The sequence below is a fragment of the Setaria viridis genome, chromosome 3, assembly GCF_005286985.2.
Source record: "Setaria viridis chromosome 3, Setaria_viridis_v4.0, whole genome shotgun sequence".
Classification (NCBI taxonomy): domain Eukaryota; kingdom Viridiplantae; phylum Streptophyta; class Magnoliopsida; order Poales; family Poaceae; genus Setaria; species Setaria viridis.
In genome coordinates this window covers 38,252,578-38,259,636 of record NC_048265.2, presented here as the reverse complement: position 1 = coordinate 38,259,636, position 7,059 = coordinate 38,252,578, and positions in this window count along the sequence as shown.

Sequence of the window (7,059 nt, the reverse complement as noted above, 5' to 3'; positions counted from 1 at the left end):
AAAAATATTGATAGCAAGGTGAAAGAGGTCGGAAGTTCAAACCACCAAGTGATGAACATGATGAAGATGCTGGAGACTAAAGTTACACAATTAGCTAGGCATTTTACAAGCAACGAAGGGAAGTTGTCAAGACAACCGAGGAATCAAGAGTCAGCTAAAGCTATTCAAACTCGCTCAGGCAAGGAAACAGAAGATCCTGAACGTCCGGTGGGAGCTAGGAAGTCTAAACCAGCTGCTGAAGCAGAGATGACTTCAAAGGAGAAGACACCTACCCCAGCACTAGAAATTTAAATGGAAGAGCCAGAGTTTGAGATGGTTGATCAAGATGACACCAAGATTCTACCAGGAAAGCCACACCATCGTCTAGGTAAAACTGTCGAATAGTTTGAAAAATTTATTGAAGTTGTGCGTAGGTTGAACATCAATATGCCACTGCTGGACGCTCTACAAGTTCCAACCTATGCTTGCTACTTCAAGGATATACTGATGAACAAGTGAGAGATTCTGCAGTTTACTACAGACCACATCAAGATGACCGAAGAATGCAGTGCTGCGATCGCTAATCAAGCTCCCAACAAGAAAAGAGATCTTGGATGTCCAATCATCCCATGTTCAATTGGACCGCTGATATTCGAAAGGGCCTTATGTGATCTTGGCACAAGTGAGAGCGTCATGCCTAAAGTTGTGTTCGAGAAGCTACGCTTGCTGGAGCCAAAACAAATTTCTCTGTGCCTGTAGTTGGCGGATAACACCGTTCACTATCCTGAAGGCATCTTTGAAGATGTAATTGTGAAGATTGGGAATCACTTTATCCCTGTTAACTTCGTGATACTCGAGATGGGAGAAGGAGCTAAATCCCCACTCATCCTGGTAAGGTCGTTCCTGAAGACCGCAAGAGCAAACATAGATGTTGGGAAGGGTGAGATCAAGTTTGATATTAATGGCACTATGAGCGCGTTCAAGTTTCACCCACGCTTTGAGGTATGCAACATGAATTCTAGCAAGTATATACCACCATATCGTCATGTCAAGTAGGAGGAGAAGAACAAGAAGGCAGAAGAAAAGAAGCCAATAGCGGTTGCTATCATCCAGAAGAAGGAAGAACGCCAGCCTGTGAAGACCAAAAAGATAGCCAAGCTTGTGCCTACATCGAAGCCAAAGATGGTAAAGAAGTGGGTGCTGAAGACTGCAGTGCCAACACAGAGCACTGGTCCGAAGTGAAGAATTTAAGAGTCTAGCTATAGACTATAAACGAAGTGCTTTGCAGGAGGCAAACCGATCATCGAGTCAAGAATAAGCTACTGGGAGGACAATCCTGAAGTCATTTGAATTTTCAAGTAAGTGAGTCGCAGATTTTGCTATGTCATACCTGGTAAACATTAAATAAGTTGAACCTTTAGTCAGAACAATTTTTGGAGTTTTATTCGCTCAGTCGTTTTCTATTCCTCTCTTTTTCATAAACCAATGAGATGAGCCATCTCAGTTTTTATTTGATTTTTCTTGGAAAACCAGAACTAAATATCCCCATCCTATCATACTTTTCATTTTGACCATGATGTTTAGCCTGACTTGTTCTCATGATAAACCCACGAGTATAGCCCGCGTTGTTCTTACTTCGTAAGTTTTTTATGCATGCTAGGACTCACGTGACCATAGGTTTTTTATTTGCTTAAACTTGAAAAACTCATCAGTTTTCCTAGAATTAGAATTTTTCTAAGACACTTTTATTTATTTCATTCAAAATTCCTCTCTCACATTGGGCCAAAATTAGAACCTAAACCCATTACCCCGCGATTGGAATTGAAATTAGTTCATCTCAATTCATGAGAATGAACGATACCAGTGCAACCAAAATTAATATAGTCGGAAATCCTTTCAACTTACAAATGTTTTTTATGCTTCAAAACTCCTCTAAAATATATTTAAACTCATTGCTAGCTTTGAGTTAATTTTTAATTTTCAAAATAGACGAGGATTAAACATCTAAACATGATTTGGAGGGTGTAAGAGCTTCATTAACATTAATGGCTTGATTTGTGATCACAGGAACAATCATGAGGCACTCTCACCTACCACACATGCATAAAGAAACAAAGAGTGGCCTATCATACTTGTTTGTTGTAGCTCAAAGGACAAGGCATTGAGTGAAATTGAGAAAACAACAAGGCTATGACACATAGGTGCATGATTTTCAACAAAGAGACAACACAAAGGAGTGATGGAGAGCATTTTGGCAGTGCCTTTCATGTTGGGTGCTAAAATTTTAGTACAATTATTGTCCAAGATGCATATGAAGAAAGAAGACAAGCAAAGGAAGAGGGAAGGCACCAGGCCGATCATTATGGTGAGGATCAGGCCGATCGGCTTGAGCTCTTTTTAAGCCTCCTGGCGTCCCCCTTTGGTAGGTACCCCCCTCTCTCACTTGTTCATCATATTTTTTATCCAAAACACCAAGAATACCTCTAGATAGCCTCTGAAAATTTTGAAACTCCACTCATACACAAAAATTTCAGCTACCAAAAATTTCAGCAAGAAGCTCTTGCTAGTTCTTGCTCTTGTGCAATTTCTCGTCGGCAAGAAATCCTGGCAAAGTGTTTTCTTTGAAGTGTGTAGAGATGAAGAGCATTGCAAGGTTTTTTGGAAGGTCGAAGAAGTCACAATCATCAGCCGAAGCTTCATCTACGCCAAGCGCCTCGCGGCGATACTCGGTCTCTAAGTCGCCAAGAGTCGTCGACGTCGACATGGAGGCACCGTGTAGCAACCGAATGCTGCTCATTGGAATGAACACTAGAAGCTCTTCCATGAAGTTTGGTGAACCGTGTGGAATTCCTGAAGACGTGCCGCAACCTTCAAGGAGAGCAACTCGCTCTCAGAGTGGCTACGCCGAGAAGAAGTCGATATAGGGCTTCACCATAAAGAGCAAGGAAGAAGAGGAAAGGCTAAAGAATATTGAATGAAGACTTGTTGCCAACCATGATTTTGATGACGACTTTCTTTAGCAGATTGGTTTTCACAATGATATTTACAAGCTTTTGAGCAATATTGGTTGGATGCAGTTTGCTCTCAACAGTCCAGTTAGTGTGCAAAAAGATGTGGCCATAGAAATGTTCATGACTATGAAGTAAGTCATGAGGTGGAACGAGGAAGGGACTGAGCAAATTCCATGTTTATCCTTCAGAATAAGAGATGAAAAAAATATAATAACATATGGCAGCATCACTGATGTTCTGGGTTTCAATCCACATGCACTAGAACTTGGTGAAGTAGAAGAAGAAGAGTTGAAAGAATTTTGGAAGAAAATGTCCAAAGAAGATAATCGGCAAAGGAAAAATATTTGCAATCCCATCCTACAAATATTTCATTTTTGGATGTGTCATCGTATCTCTGGGAGGTTGAAGGAGATCAAAATTACTGACTTAGAGATGAAATGGCTTTATTGCACAGTTGTGAAGAAGCAAGTCATTGACCCCTCCTACATGATGATTAGAAGATGGCTCGCTGAAGGTATGTCTGGAACTAGAGTAGTTGGGTTAGGTTGCTATCTCACTATGATAGCAGCATGCTTAAAGCCAGATATTGAAAGGCTCCCTGCATGGATTATAAAAGCTGGAAGCATCGATGCCAAGACCATGAGGAAAGCACATTTAATCGGCAGAGATGAGGAAAATGGCTATACAGTCGGGGTCACCAATTTTAAACTGCCTGACAGAAGACTTGGAATTTATCATGTGGGCAAAACCCACTCGCTAGAAGAGGTAGTATTACTCCTAGCAAAGAAAGGAAAGAGAGGGCAAAGAATTGAAGAAGGCTCATCCTCGCAAGCAGCTCCAGAAGTACCACCGCCACCACCTAGCTCAAGCTACTGGTAGACGGAGTTTCAAAATGCACCAAGCTACGAAGGAGTTCCTGAATGCTAGCAGCAAGAGCAATGGCCGGAGGCACCAGCAGAAGCATGGGCGCAAGGCCCGTTTGCACCACACTTTCAGCAGCCGGCATAGCCACCACCGCCAGCCCCATATGTTTTTCATGGTTACATGCCACCACCTTTTCAAGACCCTCATCATCTGCTCCATTGTCTGCTCAATTCAGCCACTTGCCACAGCCACAGAGAAGTGAGCACACCATGGGCATGTATATACAAAGGAATTTAGAAGATGCAGATACTATGAGGCAAGCTGCCGAGAGGATCGAAGATGGAAGCGTGAGTAGCGCTTATCATTTTGGGACAATGGGGATCGTTCCTCCGGACAAGTACCAAGGTGGCGCACAGTAGCATTACGAGCAGGGATATCACGAGCACCAGTAGCAAGGAGAGCCACATTATGACCCGCCGAAAGACGACATGGATTAAAGACCGAAGGGATCAAATAAATACGCACATGTGTGGTTTGAGTTTTCTTTTCTTTTCTTTATTTATTTCAGCATGTGTGTTGGGTAGATGGATAGATTTGGGCACAAAAATGATATATTTGGGTCTAGGTTTGGATGCCCAACAAAGTTTGCAAAATTTCTGGTGTAGAAATTCACAATGCATGGATAGAAAGGCTAGCAATAAGAGGTTACACAAAAAAGAATGACAAGCTTCTAAATCTCATACCACAGAAGTGGATCTTGAATCAATTCACCCAAAAATAAATTTTGCAATCTACAGCTCATAAATATTTGGCTTTAGATGGGTAGAGAAATTGCAAAAAATATTATTTGACAAGGTTAGCATGAGTTGTAACAAAAAATAAAAGAGCATTTAATCCATTTAAAAGAGAGAGCAATAAATAAATATATGGGTCCAAATTATCATATCCTCCACAAAAAGATAAGCCGGTATTTATATCTATTTCAATTCGTGTTAGAGAGAGCATTCGTTCAATAGTGCAATAACCAACTATAAAAATTAAACAAAGAGGTAACAATCATCATCTTTCAACATGACAAGAACTTAAACCATCACAATTAATCGTCAACAACCGTGTATCCAATATCTATCCATCTAGGAAATTTTGGTGAATTCAACTCAAAATTATTGACCAGATTGACGCACCACGATAGGAAACACCAAATTTGTGCTGCCGTAGGACTGAGCCACAGCGGGGAGGCACAGATCTCCACCAGAGTGCTCCGTCCTGGCCGCTTTCTCTCTGTTCTTCTTTTTTCCCTATCGCGGGAGCGCAGCAGTGGGTAAACTATTTTTTTGGCTGCAGCGCAAGCTTTTCTTCCGCTAAATACCACACTCACCTGAAACTTACCTTACATGTGGGACCTAATCGCGGCAAAGACTTCCCATTCGGTTGGTAACAGGATTAACCGACGGGAGGAGCACGTTTTCCATTTTATTTTACCGCTCTATTTATCAGCTTAAACTTACATGTGGGACCCTCGTTGATTTATGATGTTTTCGCAGAGCTTGTATCATCACAAAACCACCATGTAACAGTAAGTGATGATTTTTTTTTTGCTACAGTGGAACTTTTATGACGTTTCGTAACTTTATCACTAAATTTGCTCGGATGTCAAACTTTATGATGTTTTCAGCAAGAAACGTCATAGATCTATAACGAGAACAAATGTGTCATAAAATTTTCATCATAGATCAGCATATTTCTTATAGTGACAAAAAGAAAATGAAAGGGCAAAAAGAAAAAGAAAAGGAACATTTAGTACTGGTTAATAAAATCAATCGGTACTAAAGTGACATGCGCAATAGCGCGACGTGGCTCACAGTTTAGTACCGGTTGGTTTCACCGATTGGTAGTAAATGTCGTTCTGTGGCTCGCAGTTTAGTACCGGTTGGTTTCACCGACTGGTAGTAAATGTCGTATTTCGTATTTAGTACCGGTTGACTTGACCGGTAATAAATGGTGTGGCATTTAGTACCAAACTAGCAGTACGCGCTCTGACCGGTACTAAATGTCGACCGTCCAGTTGTGACACTAATGGGCTTCCAGGCTGTACGTCCATTAGCACCCTGATCCCTCATGGATTAATTATCGTGTAGGACTTTAGTCCAAATTATTATGATTGCCTACTATAGTCGGTTATCGAAACAACTAGCTCGAAGTCATATTGTTTGGATCGCACCAACCAGTCTGTTGTGGAAGATTATGTTTTGTGGTTACATGAGTTGTGACGAGCTATAGCTATGTTCATACTACATTACTAATATATAATAATATAGGGGGGTCCTTTTTCAGTTTTCACACATTTTCATGAGTAGCTTGCTGTCCAAACTTCTTTAAACACATTTGCACAGGCATTATGCTTATCTGAAATTTTATTTTTACAAAAACTTTCTAAATCCTTTTTTAATCTATTTATTAACTTCATCACTTACTAATTGGTCGTGCAGCTTTTCGTTGGCACACAAAAAGTTTAGTCCCAAAATTGAAGTGAGATAAGAAATGGAAATTGAGCATCGCATTGAGATGATACTGATACTGTCAACACAATTGTAGATAAATGGCCACCTGAATAAAGCAACAATAGTAATGCTTAAAGTCATTAAAATACTACTATCACACAAAATCATTAAAGTAGGTTTGAGGGGACATATTTAGCCTCATATATTCACCTGAATATGTCCAGAATGGGGACATGGTATGCTGCAAAAATCAGTTGAGACAATCAAAAAAAATAAAGGTCAACCACACAGCCATATTTTCTGGTAACTAGTTGTGATCAACTGTTCCCATTGCAACCTCAAGAAAGAGGCACCTTTCCCAAAATCTGATACGAGTTTCAACAGAGTGGCAGAATATCTCAGACTCCTTCCCTATCAATTGTTGTGCCACTGAAAAACTAAGGCCCTGTTTGGAGCACGGTAGATTTTCAGAATCCAAAAACTGGAATCTGGGATACCTCCAAACGTGACAGCTTCTGGGCAAAGATTCTAGAAGCCAGGTTTTCGGATTATAAGGATCATAGAAGCTGCTCAAGGGTTGCTTCTATCAGATTATGCACATATATTTTACCGTTGTGCACATCACCCTTCTGGATACTTACCCGATCTGCCATTCACCACTCTTTTGGGTAGCAAGAACAACAATACAATCAGATCTTAGAATC